The following is a 15845-nucleotide window of genomic DNA, read 5'->3' as shown; positions in this document are numbered from 1 at the left end:
AAAGAGATGAAACTGCATTATTAAACAGTTTGGCGCAGTCAATATCAGGTATTCATGTATTCAGGTATTCACAGTCAATATCAGGAAATTCTGACACCAGGGGATGACTGGGGATTGATAACTTGCCAAAAATATTTTGGGTTACTTCTGAGCATGCGGGGCAGGTCTGAATGAAAAACAAATTGGAGGACGCTTAAGCTTCGCCTTCAAGAGTGAAACGCGACAGCGTTCCCGCCGACCCACCAAGGGGTGTAAGACAATGCGCTACGGCGCAGCGATCACTTACGAGGCGCCCGGCATCGGACTTTGCACCCACCAATCACGCGGTGAGCGTCGAGCAACGCAGCGTTCAGCGCGGCAACGAAACGTGCACCTGAGCAAGCGGAACGAACCAAAGAACTCGGTGTCTCGGAGGGGGAAACGATCTACGCCAGCCAAACGTCGTGATCAGCACGGGCAGAGAGATATATAGATAGTGATCTAAAGAAAGGAAGGACGCTTGATTCTGCAACCCGTGAGAGAGCACGGCGAAGCGTCGTCAGGGGAGAGGGAGTCGGGGCCGCGACGCACCTCGCACCGGTCACCGCACAGCCCCAATGCGCGCGAGGCGCGCCACCTGTCGGGGCAGCGCCGTACATTGAGAGGAGGAGGTCTTCTGTGTTTGCCGCAAAATGGCTCTGCGTGTGCGGAAAGCGCAGAAGAAATGTAGCGGAAACGTACTTCGCTACTCGTGTAACTGCAACTTCTGTAAGTTACATGCTCATAATTACCGATATACACCACAGTATAACTTTCTACGGCACGTTTCTAAGACAACACCGCATTCACTAGAGGCGCTTTTGTACCGCTTTGAAGCATCGAACTCGTGGCTCAGTGGTAGCGTCTCAGCCTCACACTCCGTAGGCCCTGGTTCGATTCCCACGCAGCCCATGTTACAAGTTGTTTTTATTTATGAATTGCCTGCCGGGATTTTTCGCTCACGGCCAACGCCGCGGACGCCGACACCGACGCCGACGACACCGGCTTTTCTGCGACGGGAGCTCCTTAACGCTGTCGCGTTAAAATGAGTGCTTCTGTTGCCGGATAGCTATCAGGTAGGCGTGTTCAGATACGTAGTATTTAGTTGGTCTTATCAGTTTGTTTTTGTTGCCCTTCCGTATAGTATTCATACGTTTCAACGATAAAGTCGGTTGTTAGCATTGCATATTTTTTCCATGCCGATTCGTGGCTGTTCTCGTGAACGATGGTTTCATTAATCACTCGTTAGTGAACTTGGGGTGGTTAAATGTTAATGACTCGAGACATGTGGACGTGAAGGAGCGCTTCTCACTCGGAGTGGTGTGATTATCCTGTTGGCAGTGTATATACCGGCTTGGACCTGCATGTAATTTAGTGTAATTTAAGAAATTTACTTTAATAAAACCTGCGTGTCTGTTTGAGTGTGTGTGTGAGAGAGAAAGAAGCAGAAGAAGCGAGAGACAGTTAAGGTAATTCGGAGTGAGACAAGAAAACCTGTGCAAGGCGACAAAACAGGTGCATATGAAGATCCCTGAAAGCGTATAAGCACCGACTGCTGTGAAGTGACACATTTACCTTGAAACAGTGAAACAGGAGCTAGTTTTTGGTGTTCCAAATGCCATGTAGCGCGCGGGGCACAGACAAGGTCATTAGCCAATTGATGGAGACGTTCGCAGTCGCACGTACATACATGCTCTATGGCGCGGGGATCCTCTACAAGTATAACGGAATTTTTAGGGATGGCCTCTTGCTGATAACTCTAGTTCTTGAGCTGGATTGTTCCGAGAGGCGGACATTGCTAGCCCGAAAAATTGGCACAGATATAACAAATTAACAAAATTCACTAATTAACCTCTTATTGAATTACATTACGGATCATATTGCTATTTACGAATTTTAGCCGGTGAGTTTGCAAAGCCGTATCCACTCGGAATGAATTCCTAAAATGACACCAGTTTGGAGATATGCGCCATCAAACTCGCCGTAAAAATGCACGGTTGCTTCACTTACTTTTTTAATGAAATGGGCTTTTGTGCAATGAAACACAAGAGCAACTCGAACGCCCATGTATTTTGTCCCCAAGTGTGGGAAATTGCATTCAGAAACTGGTGCCATCCGGAAATTCATTTCAAGTGGATACGTCTTGCAATCTCACCGGCTACAGATCGTAAATATCAATAGAGGCAGTTAATTAATTAATTAATTGATTGATTAATTAATTAACAAGGTAATTAATGAATGCTTGTTAATTCGCTGGATATGGGTATTGATTTCTCGAGGTTCGCCTCTTGGAATAATCCCGCTCGAGGGCAAGAATTATGCTGTCTGCCACCAGGCGATGTTTAAAAACTCCGTCCAACTTAAACATGGTATTCTAGCGATTTTATTGCAGTGCAATTCCTTTTTGCTCTTTGTCAAATGGGCTTAGCGGCGCTCCGCTCAAGTAACGACCGTTGTCGGTCAGCTTGAATAATAGAGGCTTGGAAGGGAATGTGATCGAGGGTAATTACACAGGCCCAATTGTCGTTCTTGAAATAAAATGAAATCAGATTTATGTGTTTGTCGCTGAGGGGAAACCAAATCTGCACCGTAATCGTGTTGCAATCATTACAACGTAACGAGGCCATACAGTGACGATGTCACCCACAAGTGATTGCAAGGCGTGGCTATCTTGAGCAATGTAATGCAAGCCCTTTCAAAGCTTATTCGGATAAATGTTTTCTCCATCCAACGTTAGGGGCCCGTTATGCGGCACTCATTAAACTCCTGTGCTTAATTGTTCAATATCTGTAGCGTTGATGACTGTCTTTAGAAAAAAAAAAATTGTGTTACTAGGAGGTTTTCAGTTACAATTAGGATTCTTCATTGGGTTCAAGTTACGTGCTCCCGCTTCCCATACTGTAAAATCAGCGGCAGTCACGAACGACACTGAAATGGATTTCCCGTTGGGGTGCCCTTTTGAAGCGGCTGTCGTTATACGGCAGCCGGTTAATTATGTCCTCGCACCGCGCACCTCTGTCGTCTGCAGTTTGCGAGTGGCGCGCTTCACATTCACACCCGACCACTATAAACTCCCAGCTGACCGCCATATCCTAACGCTACACCCTATTTGTATAAGCGAGCCTTGCATACATTGCAACACGAGCGATGTGGAACGAGTCACGGTAAACGAGTGGGCAACTGACGGGAGCTCGCACAAAGGTGCTTACGCCGAAAATAGGGGTGTTTCGGCACGTTGTTCGCGTCTTCGCGCTTTATCTCTGACAAAACCGGGCCTGTCGACCGCGACAGCAGTGCGCTTAATTAACGAGCCAACCTACCGACATTGTTACGCCTCACTGCGTGCACCGCGACACACAGGAGCGGGTGCCGGAACTGCCGGATAAGCTTTCTTTAAGGCCGGCGTGGAAGCGATCGGGAGTCTGCAGAGTCTCAGAAAACTGTGCTTCTTGCGGAATCCCCTCTGCCTCTTAGACTTTGCTTAGAAAGCTGGCCCAGATTCTTTCATGCAGAGGGCGGCACCTGCACTGCGCGTTAACAAGAAATCCTTACTTTATTTTCGCTCTCACCTAACGGGCCCTCGCCGTGCTCTTTGTATACACCTTGCTGCGAGCTCAGCGGTTTTTACAGGCCCATAACAATAGCTCGTTCGAACAAAGACGTTTTTGAAAGGAAGAACAAAACAAACAAATTGGTGCTCTCGCGCCTCCCCCCAGCACCCACCCCCGTCTTCTGTCTGTCTTTTTCCCAAGATTCTCTTAATGTGCCCTTTTTACTCACAAGACCTTTAGAAACACGAGGTATCAACCGCGCTAAACCGCAACTTTATCACAGACAATCAAAACGAAGTCGCAGAGAAGAACATCAAAACAAAACAATGAGAACGGAATGTGGGCAGCGTATAGACGGTCTACTGGCGTGAACTTCACATGTAGGGCAGGAGCAGCAGCTTGCGGCGGTTCTCAATCTGCAACGGTTGGAGACATTTTTGTTCGATGGTGGCGACATTTTTGTACCATGATGCTGGAGGACCTGTCTGCTCCCTTCCCCGCAATGTTTGTCGGGTTGGGGAAGACGCTCTCCGGAAACTTCGGGCCGGGTCGCTGCTTACACCAGCCATCCTTTGTGCTTTGGGTCTACTATACGAAGACACTGCCCAGTGTCCGATGTGCTCTGCTCCTGCATCTACAGCGGGGATGCCCGCCATCTACTTTGAACGTGCCCTGGGACAAAGACAATTCGCGAGAGTGTACTTAAAGGTGCGAATTTGAACAGTGATCAAGCTGAAGACTATGAAAGATGGATTATGAACAACACAGTTTACCCAAACGAAAAAGAAATAAGAACAACGTCTAAAAAATAGTAATTTAATCCTGATGTGAAGTTCTCGGTACTATAACTTAATTTTTTTATGTGCACCCTTCAACCCTCCCCCCCTTGCCGCTCTTCAACTTTAAAAATTCTGTGAAGCCGAAAGGCTGCCGCGGAGGCCCTGCGGCGACTTCGCTGTGGACCTGAGTGGCAGCGCATTCTTTTTTTTCTCCATGTGCTCGACTCTTTGCTTACCATGGTCGTATAGAAGACCGTGCCCGGAGTGCCCTTGGAATCAAAAGGAAAAGGGTTTACTTCAGCTCTCCGCCGGAGGGCGTCTGAGTGCGAGCTCAGCCTTAATCAATAAAATGTCCATCAATAGGAAGAGCTGCACTTTTACTACACTCTTACAAAAAAATTTGTAAAGAGGGACTAACGAGTGCAGTTACTATCTTTATCACCCATGATTACTTTACTAGGCGTTTACTACCTTCGATAACTCACACCTTGCAAGTGCTGCCTTCACTAAGCAGTTAATAGGTCTCACAGTCACAGTCGTCTCACCCGGGGTCTATTATGCGGTGTAGCGGCGGCCTTAATGTGATGCTTAGATAAACCATAGTTCCTATTATTAAGTCTCATTAATAGTTATGAGCCACGTTGTGTAGCGCTTACGTGCGGACTGTAGGTTGTACAAATATAGGCTCATAAGTTTGTTTATTTATCTTACTGCATAGGTGCCCACCGGTACAACTTCTAGAGGTTATGGCTATATAGTGTGTCCCAACTAACATTAGTTAAGCTGTACAAAAAATAAACAAGATAAAAAAACGCAGTCCAAGATACGCAGTGCAGACCCGTGACGACTGAGCACCGTAGGTCTTATAATCATATATATCACCGTGTTTTACAGCGCAGCTCTTGGGCACCCGTGCCAGTATTTGATGGTGTTTTAATGACACTAAACTGCATGGCGATGCTGACCTCAGTTTTTTTTTAATCTTTCGTTCGCATACGTGTTATATAATACACTTTTATAGGAGAACTGACCTAATTATCTTTTGGCAATTGAAGTGCTGCCTGTAAGCAAAACAGACCCCACTAAATACTTAATTGGGTAGCAGTTGCCACCATACCAGTTCAATTAATATATATATAACTGACTTCCTGCCCCCGCAGGGGCGTCTGCGTCAGCAGGCGTTCGGTATGTTGCGACACCGCGCACCCGAGCACATGAGGATTGGACCCTCCCGTCTGTAGCCGTGCGCGGCTTAAGGCCCAACCACACGCAGCCCGGGATACGCGTCTCGCTACTCGTACACGTAAGCGTACGCGTCTGCGTGCGCGTACGCGCGTGATGAAGGGAAGGGCGGCCAGCCACACGATACGCGCACACGTGCGCGCTTCGCTGCGCGTAGCACAGGGCTGACAGACCAGCGGCCCAGCGATGGCGGAAACGGTCGTCGTTGGCTTTGAGAAAAGTTTATCTTTAATTTCATTATGGCTAGCCATTTTTATTTAATTTATCAATGTTAGAGCTAGTACATTTTTTTTTAGTTGAGAAATGCACGCTGTTCGCATCTATACATCGTTATGGCAAGAAAAGCTACATCAATTATCAACATCACGCGCGATAGCGTCTGCTTGCTCACAACTGCAGCTGACATCTGCGCGCGACCACGCACGACGTTGCTGCCGAGCTCTTGCTTAGCCGCTTTCTTCGCCGGCATCAGCGTTCCCTCCCCGCAATGTACCACATGAGAAAGAAGCTTTTGCTGCTGCTGCTCTTGCAAAGGCAGCGGGAGCGCAGAAAGCGTCTGCGGCCTCTGCGGCGATGTTGGTGGGTCCGGCCAGTCTTTCAACTGCGTAAAGAAGAAGGACTTTACGGCTGTGAGTTCTTTCCTTTCGATGATCTACAGTGGTAGAACTAGGAGCCAGTGTTTGGACATGGGGACTTATCTTCGTTAGGACAGCAATTACTTATCAGCGTTTTTAAGTGCGCGCATAAGTGAAAGGGTTAAAGTAGTAATGCGGGGATCGTACTCGCAGCGCGCGAACGCCCAATTCGCAGAACAGCATCGCGTCGTCGGTGCAAGGTTCGTCCAGGTTGACAGCACCGATCGAAACGATAACGTGACGTACGCGAACAGGGGGAACGACAAGAGCAGGGTGTAGTTCGGAAAGCGCGAAAGCATAGGCGAAGATCGGGCTGATTAGCCGCCGGAAGCATACAGATAGTATATTGGATACGTGGTGACGACACCTCACGACGTTTCAACCGCCGTCAGTCTAACCCGTGTATGCCGTACGACATACGGTCATTAAAGGGAAGCTGAAGAGTCTGTCGAATTCAATAAGACGCTCATATACGGATGCGGGAACCTTATAAACCATTGTAGTTAAAATTATGGGTTTTTTTTTCAATTAGGAGCGACGTAATCGTCGGTTGAAATTGCGCTGTAGCTCCGCCCCCCGTCGAATGCCGCGCGCTGCTGCTGACGCTGACGATGCGAGCGGAGAGCGGAAGCCGCGGTGTTGTGACGTCAACTCTAGTGTTTCGTTCCTTCGCAGCGTCCGCGACCGTGCCTGACCGCGCTTGTTTCTGCGTGCGTGCCATCGTAATCGGCTTCGATCGACCCTGCATTCCTTTGTTGGTGCGTCTGCGTGTATGTAGAGTGGTAGTCAACGTGCGTGGTAGTCAACGTGAGTGGTAATCAACGTGAGTGGTAGTCAACGTGGTAGTCAACAGATGAAGGTCACTACACCTACTGCATGAACAGGGAAGCTTTTCACGCGTTTAAACCGTCTTTGTAGATTGCCGACAGCGTTGGACAGCGCACAAATGCCGACGATCGCATCCCCACTTACGTTCCACGAGGAGGCATGCAGGAACTCAACACTACAGTTGTTTGACCGGAAACGAGCTCACTAGATCGGCGAAAGATCGGCGAGATCACTAGATCGCTTTGCAAAAAACATACTCACCAAAGAGCATTTCCAACACGAGGAGATCCCAAGACATTGCTTTCGTTCGCGTCGAAAGCACTGCTCGCACCAGCATCGTTTGCTTCTTCGAGAGGCCGGCTCTTCACAATCGGCTCGTACATGTAGGGAGCAACGCCGAACTCCTCAGAAAAACGCAGTCTCTCTAAATTTTCCATTACCGTCTCAGAAAAACAGCACCAAACTACCTGGCACCGCGCTTCATGTGTAGCGGCAGCGGTCGGTTACTAGTGTTGACGTCACGAGGCGCCCGACCAATCACAGGCGGAAACGAGACGCGCGAGCTGGGCGTGTCCGCTGCTGCACTTTTCGTCGAAATAAAATATATTTGCGCTTTCTTTCGCTCAATTTCGATACGATATTCGAATTCGGAGGGTTGGAAACCATTACGTACAGATGTTCACTCATTTTTTCTGGAAATCCTTTCAGCTTCCCTTTAACTGTTCAGCTTCAGAGGGGAAGAAGCGCTTGATTCTATTTATCAGACAATCTGTAATACTAATTTTGAGCTCCCTTCATTATTAACAGTAGACCATACTGTTTACACAAAGCTTGTGTAGCACCCTCTTTTCTTGCACAAAATTTGTAAGGATTAAGTTTTGTAATACATTTTCTGCTATTCGATATTTTATTTGATATCCAGATTATTTTTTCTTTGTTTGATTCGATTCTAAACCTACTTTTCGGCATTAGCACACCCGTACAAAAAGCTAAGGACTGCTAGTTATATTTGTGCCATTAGTATAGCACATAGATTCAAGAACACCTTTTTACACGTGTTGGTTGTCTTATATGAAGCTTGTGGACGAGATACGATTTCCTATATTTTCTGTCTCTCAGAAGTGTGACTGTAGAATATGAAGTGTAATGTAATTAAATTGTGGCCTGGGGGGCAGGTTAAAATTCTGTGCGACTAATTTCGGAAGTTTCTTGGCAGTGGCCGCACGATTTTAATATACCGTTGACTGGCTCTCCTGTTTTGCCGAACCACTGTTTGTATTCAAGCACATAAACGAAGCAGGGGGTAAAATTAATGATGGCTAGTGGCTATACGTGTGTGTCAGTGAAAAGTGTACAGCTCCTGATACCTGCGCGTGTATGTGGGCAGGGCATGGTCTTGCTGCCAGGCAATAATGCACCATTTTTTACAGATGCAACGGATACGTCAGGATGACCACGGATTTTTCAACAAGTTCTTTCGCAAGGCGCCGCAGCTCTTGGACAAGCTATTGAGCTTTTTAGCAGAGGACCTCACACGGCAGCACCACATTTTACAAACCCCTGGAGCCTGGAGAACGACTTGCTGTAGCATTGAGGTTGGTAAAGGACAGTTGCTCCTAGAGTAATAATGTGCGATTGGAGGAATACAGAACACGGTTTCTTTGTCATTTAATGTATCATTTATTTTATTTTATTTACATATTACTGCCCGCCGCCTTTTGGAAGCCAAATCAGGAAGGAGTCACAAAACATTGAAGCAAAACAAAAGAAAGAAGGAAACGACTGACAATGAGCGTGCATAAAAAATACTAATACATAGTAATAATAATATATTAATAATCACAGAATACAGAATTATACACAACTACCTATTTATTAATTCATAAACAAATTAAAAAAATGGGACACGAAATGCTGATACAAAACGAGAAATAGTAATGATGGTACTGACAATGCGCGTGAAAAGAAATACAAGAAAGAAATGATCGCATGATCACAGAGACTGAAAGTTTCCACTTACTGCATCACCAGTGTAACAGTTACGGCTAACTCTAAAAAAAACTGCCATCGACTGGCATCGCACAAAAGCTACCTCAGTGCTTTTGACCTTGCGCAACCTGTAAAACATGCACTGAGGTATGCTTGCACATGTAGTATGAAACAAAGGTGGTAGCTAACCTACGCAAATGAATTTTGATCGTATGTCACCCGAAAAGGGCCCCCACAGCCATGTAGATCATTGTCAAGAAAAATCATGTCATCATAATTAGTATTCAAACAATTGAGACATGCGTACAAATGTTTTTTCAACTTGCATTCAAGCTACTTGGCATCCCGGTAAGACATAAAAGACGTTGCCTTGACTTACTGTGTGGGGATTGAGGCGGCTAGACTCTGCAGTGGTGTGTAAGTCATATAGTGGGGATCGTGCCTGCAAAGTATTAAACAACTGCAGAACAGCACGACAGCCGCAGAAATTTCTTACATTTTTTTCAGCTTAAGAAATTTTTTAAAGCTCACATGCTGTTCACGGCTCCCGTCAGGTAGCCCTGCTTCCTGCCAGAGAAGCAGGGTCATACGTATAAATGTCTCATTTACACACTGCCTTCAATGTCACTGATTACGTACAAAGACTTTGGCCAAACATCCAATGCAGAACATGCAAAACCAACTCTGGAACTGAGCCACGGAACACAAAGAAAAAAAAATGCAAGGAATGTGGCTTGTGGATGATAGTTGTGGGAAAGGTAGAGGTTGTCTATGTTGGCAGTGAACCTCGCCTCCTGGCTATGTGGTGGCAAGACTTTTCCCTTTCTGCTACCTCTTCTAATAATAATAAAACAATTTGAAAAATGCTTGCGCTGCTAGAACGCCCCTAGAGGCTTTACAACTTGCAGCATATAACCGAAATTTTCATTGGGGTCTGGTTGAAGGTTCATTACATTTCTTTTTATTTACAGGCATGTACAGGCATCTCTAGATGCATGCACAAACTCTACATGCACAGGTGGTGAACTCAAAAAGGTTCATTGCTGCAAAACAGGCTGAATGAGTAAACACAGATGAAAGCGATAAACATCTGTCTTGCAACAACAAACCTTTAGTTGCAAGTCAGTGCTTCTTTATTGTAGGTGTGTTGCTAAAACATGTTCACACATCTCTACAGCAGCAATGGCCAGCCAACTAGGCCCACAGATATCAACATTATGAAATTCTTGAATACCGCAGAAAAATATGGGTACAACACAATGTAAAATGAACAAAAAAGAAGAGCTGAGGGGCTTTGACATGACAACAACAGACAAGGAAACATATATAAAGCATAAAGGAAAATAACTGTCATTTTATTTGTAATGTCAACATCAGAAGGAGCAGGGAAATGAAAGTGGACAAAATATAACTTGCCACTGGTGGGAGCTAAAACCAAAACCAATTGAGCTGGAGGCTATTCCACCATCAATTTCATAGAATGTTTATGTGCACTAGATTAGGCTCTTGGAGTGTTCTTGCACGAGTAGCACTGGCTAACTCTACCAGGGTGAGATATAGTACATGCACATACAGGCCCAAGAAAGTTTGCAGAGGGATAACCATTGCTGCAGCTCTACTGGTAAAGCAATGCAAGCATAATTCAAAGGTTGTGGGTTCGTCTCCCATTAGTGGGAAGCTACCTTTTCATATACTTTCATTTTCCTCCTCATTTTTCCATTTCGATATAAAGTAATTGAATTCATCAATGATTTCCTTTTGTTTCATTGTCTCTTGGCTTTATTATACAAAAAGTATACATTAAAAAACATTAATCTTTGAATTACTCTCCTACTTGCATCAATTTAATTTTCAAGTCGAGATGCGTATCCCCACTGACATCTCTAATGTGTTTGAGCAGAGAGGCGGCAAAAGTGCGAGGTCGTCCTGTGGTTTTCATCTTTTGATTGCACTTGAAACATTGCCTAATTCCTCCAGTATTAACTGACTCTAATCTTTCTTTTTCCTTTTCCTCCCCCTTGACTTTGCTTCAGAAGCAATGCTTCCTAACGTATCCAGCCTACGACTGCTTGCTGAAGCCAGCGATGCTTCTGACTGCGGACTGCTGTGGTGTGCCTCAGAATCCTCAGGAACCAGAACTTCTTGAAACATCGGTGATTCAAGAGATTCCAAAATTCCTGAGACTCCACAGACTCATGCGACGCCGAAGACAGAGTCGATGCTGGCGCTTGTGACTCTTCACTTGACGGTGATGGCACTTCAAGTGTTGCCAGATCGGAAAACTGGCACATTTTTGTTAAGATGTCTGCAGCACTTCCCTCCTCACTCGATGGGGGCACTGGTGGAAGGTTGGCGGAAATCCTGCATGTGAGCGTAATAAGGTTTGCACATACTGTCAATATGTAAATAATGTGCCAGTCTGGATGCAAAAATATATGAAGGCTCAAATCCGTCCACATTTGTTTTAGTGTGTGATTTTATTAGAGTACACTGAAGCTCTGAATCAGTTTTGTAGGGACAAAAGTGGCTTGCCTACACAAGCAGAATGAAGTTTCTGCGTGCGCGTAAGCGTAGCTTTTGTATCTTTTTCTGTTTTTGCTTGTGACGCATTTAAGCAGTTCTTACGAGATCTGCATGCCTAAAGCCTAGTGATTACTTCTACTCAAGACAGTTTATGATATTTGGAATGTTTCAGTTTTGAAATAATTAGCAGGAAGCATTCCACTACATTTACTCAGTAAAACCACTTAGTAAATTTCATGTTGAAAGACCTATGCTTGCACTTTCTAAACATAGAGTAGTAGTACTGTTAGGTCTTGCTTTAGCATAAGGCTCTCTCCTGTTCTAGTTTTTCTACTTGAAACGTTCTTGGCTTGCAACTTTGTTTTCCTTTCACTTGTTTGTAAACTTCATCTCATTCTAAACTGTTTTTCTTAACTGAATGTACGTCTAAACACAGTGTGAAGCTGTGTACGTAGTAGTCAGTGCATTTGTTGTTTGTATTTAGGAAGTTACGTCTAATAATGTTTGTCGTCTTGCCATCTGCCTTGTAAAGGGTGTTTTGGCCCAGCAAAGCTGACCTTAGCGAGCAAACCCTTCCAGAAGGTTTCTTACAGCCAAGCTTTTTTTGCCTCTTCTCTGGACTTTCCTACCGCTGCTCCTACTGTCTTGCCAAATAGCTCGCCTCATACTGATATTAATGTAGTCGTTGAACCATTGTCATCCCAGCTGACTACTGGCTACTGTGTTGCACGAGTGACCAGTACTGGACGTAATGCAAATACCAATTAAAATAATGTAACTAGATCGTGGTTTTGGCATGTAAAATTTCAATAATCATTTTTTGCACAGTGCGAATGTGTTAAACTGGATCATCTAGTCTTTCCTTGGAAATTTTGCTAAGCAGGAACAGCGTTCTCCACAAACATCGTGAAAGCTTCGCTTAAACCAGTAACCACAGCACCTGGGATCTGCAGAATAACCGTAGGCTGATAATTAGGTAAGGACACTGCTGAGCAGACACAAAAAGAATTATCAATTACACAGCTGACAATGTCAGTACTATGGCGCATTTATTCCTACAGCATGATGACACTGAATGAATCCCTAAGCAAGCTAGGTAATATTTGAGGGTCTGTGATGAAGCACCGATTTGCACACTGCTGGCAAGCAACAAAATGCAAAATTAAAACTGTGCATTGAAGTGCCCAAGGTACACGTGAATATAGCAACATTCAATACTCAGTTAAATACTGGCCATTGACTTGCACGCTGCCTTCTAGGATCAGTGCACAGAATAAAAAAAAAACTACTTGCATGTTTTGTGTTTTGTTTTTGTGTGTGCATCATGCAAGCCCTTTTCTTTTTATTCATCCTGCTAATTTGTATGTGATATTCACTGTACTTCTGTCTTATGCTTTATTGTTAGGTTTTTAAATGCTATTTTACTTGTTATTTTGTACCTGTATTTCTGCTTTCTCTGCTCCCCACTGCAAAGCCAAACTGGCTTTGTGGGTACCTAAATAAATAAATATACAAAGCTATTCTTGTACTGCTTGTATGTCCCCTTACGGATCACATTTAACGAAATATGCGATAACCGGAGCGGCGATGCAGCACAAATATTTTATCGCCAATTAGACAAAGCTGAATATAATGCATACTGTGCGTCGACTTGCTTGTGTAAGCACAATTTTGAGTCGATTCCCATAAGTGCGGTGCATTGCCAGCTAGAATACAAACATACGGCATCGCCGGTCAACGTGGTAAAGGGAAAGCATTAAAATCCCGTGTTTCGTTTTTAACACGCCGGCTAAGATGGAAACTTCAAGATAACTTACGGTCTACACTCCATTGTGTAGCGCAGAAACATCATCTGGTCGAAAAACAGCCAGATGACGTCGTCGTGAACGTCGACTGGCACGGCACGGCTCTTTTTTTTCTGAAACGTCTTCCCAGGCACCGAAATTTATTCCACAGGTACTTCCATCGCTTCTGCAGCGCTGTGATAACGTCATCTGCATAGATGAAACGCGTTTTCGACATCTGCGAGTCGGCTGATGAGAGAGGCAGCTTATACCAGTGCCACACAGCTAGGCTTTCGATGGTGATCGAGCGCGATCAAATTTCTCGATCACGATCGGTTCTACGCAGATTGCGCGGTAGAGGCAATCGTGGTCACAAAATGCGACCCCGATCGGGCTCGATCGCGATTGAAACTGCTCCGCTATGACGCCCGTATAAAATTTCGAGCACTCACCTGTTCGGCAGCGTTGGGCATGACGATCCACGACCACCTCGTCAAGTGCTTGTTCTAGTGGCGCTTGTGTTTCGCCTGCTACCAAAGCGCAGGTCGAGCCTCAACGCAGGCGATCAGCGCTTCGTTGTTGATCGTCTCCATAGCCTCTGTGCTCTATCGACACGAAACCAGCAGCGACTCCCGGCGTCTCCGCACGATTCTGAAACTTCAACAACCTTTCCGAACCGCCGGAAGTGTACATGCGGCCCACGTGACGTCGGTGCACAAGCTGCCACTTCCGTCGCGTACGCTCAAAATGACGCCCAAGATCAAGACCTCCTTGACGCGCGCGTTTCCTGCGCGTCTGCCCTCTCTAGACGCGTAGGACAGGCGCGTACGGCCTCGTAGACGCGCGACGCGCAGCCAGGCGCGCACGATTCACCGCGTGTGGTTGGGCCTTTAGCCGGGTCTGGGGAAAGGGAGATCCTGGGGGTTGAGCCGATGCCGGGTGTTCGGACCTTTATGGCCCCCCGGCGGAGCCAATACACCTCTTTGGGCTCTGCTTCACATAGACGGCACCTCCAGAGTGACCTACCTGGAGGAAATCGGCAGTCGACTTTTCCTACCCTCCTTTTCAATCTTCGTCTTTCTCTCTAGCCATTTCATCTTTCCTGTCTCCTTTTCACTTCTTCTTACTTCCGAATTTCCTGGCGGCAAGGGTTAACTGTGTAATACATCCAGTGTTGGGTATATACATTATGTTATAGTGGTGGTGCATAGCTGGCGTCTGCAGGTTTCTCAGAACCTGTAGCGTCCGCGTGTTGGGATCGGTGGTAGGTGGCTACCACTACCGCCAAATTTTGAAACCATGTTATAGCAGAAGCTTTCCCGCGCCTCCCAGATCGGCCTCTGAAAAGAGGTCGCACCGATGCACTTCTTCAATTTACCCCCCGAGCCAACCTAGACAACTTCCCACGTTACCACGTCTTGCATAGTGAAGGAACACTAAGTATACGTAAGTTATCCCGTTTCTCGATGGCGAAATGCCTCGTAGAAAAAAATTTGCAAAGACTACAAAGCCTCGAAAATGACCAGCGGAGACCTGTTAATAGAATCAAGAAACAAAGAACAAGTGCAAACGCTGTCCGAACTCGCCAGTATTGGTGAACCTCCCCACCTCTCCCGACGCAGGATATCTAAAAATGAACGTCAGACCATACATACCGAACCCAAGGCGCTGTTTAAAGTGCCGGACGTTCGGCCATGCATCACAATCCCGTAGAGGCAAAGAAACGTGCGCGAAATGCAGCGCCAACGATCATCCATCTGAAAACTGTAACGCTCCCCCACGCTGTGTAAACTGCAAAGGGGATCATCCAGCGCATTCACGATCATGTCTCTGATGGAAGAAGGAGAAGTAGTTGATTGCTCTTACAGTAAAAGAGACTATTTAATTTTTCGGAGCGAGGAAGAGGCTTTCACTCTTACCTCAAATAAGCTATGCCAATGTGGCGCGGCCGGGGGCATCACCACATCGGTCTCAGGAGTCTACAGGGGCCACAGTCAGTGGTGCCGTAGCAACTCCATCCGCACCTTTGGTGGCAGCAGCTAGTGCTGCTCCACCATCATCCAAGACGGCCCTGCAGACAGCTGTTTCGCAGGCCCCAAGACTAAACAGAACGCCAAGGCCCGAGACGCGTGTCTCGGCGAATAGGTCTCGATCATCCAGCGCCTCAGAGAAGGCGATGGAGGTCGATACCAAAACCCCGGCGTCATTGGCGCCAAAGGAACAGCGTTCTTCTGAGCGCTCTAAGAAGGACAAGCTCCTTATAACTGCGCTGAAAAAGGGGCAGGTAATCTGAATGGTTACCTTCCATCGAACGCGTGCTGTTCCATATTGCGTGTTACCTTTAATTTTTAAATTCACAAACATCAGTACATTTTCATTTTACAACCACGGCTTTCATTGTGCACTCAATTGCAGAGGTCTTATACACAATATAGGTGACATCAAAGAGATTATCAACACTTTTTCGCCAGTTGCAGTGTATCTTCAAGAAACGAA

Source organism: Dermacentor andersoni, chromosome 1 (genome assembly GCF_023375885.2).
Source record: "Dermacentor andersoni chromosome 1, qqDerAnde1_hic_scaffold, whole genome shotgun sequence".
Taxonomy (NCBI): Eukaryota; Metazoa; Arthropoda; class Arachnida; order Ixodida; family Ixodidae; genus Dermacentor; species Dermacentor andersoni.
This window is presented reverse-complemented; position numbering follows the sequence as displayed.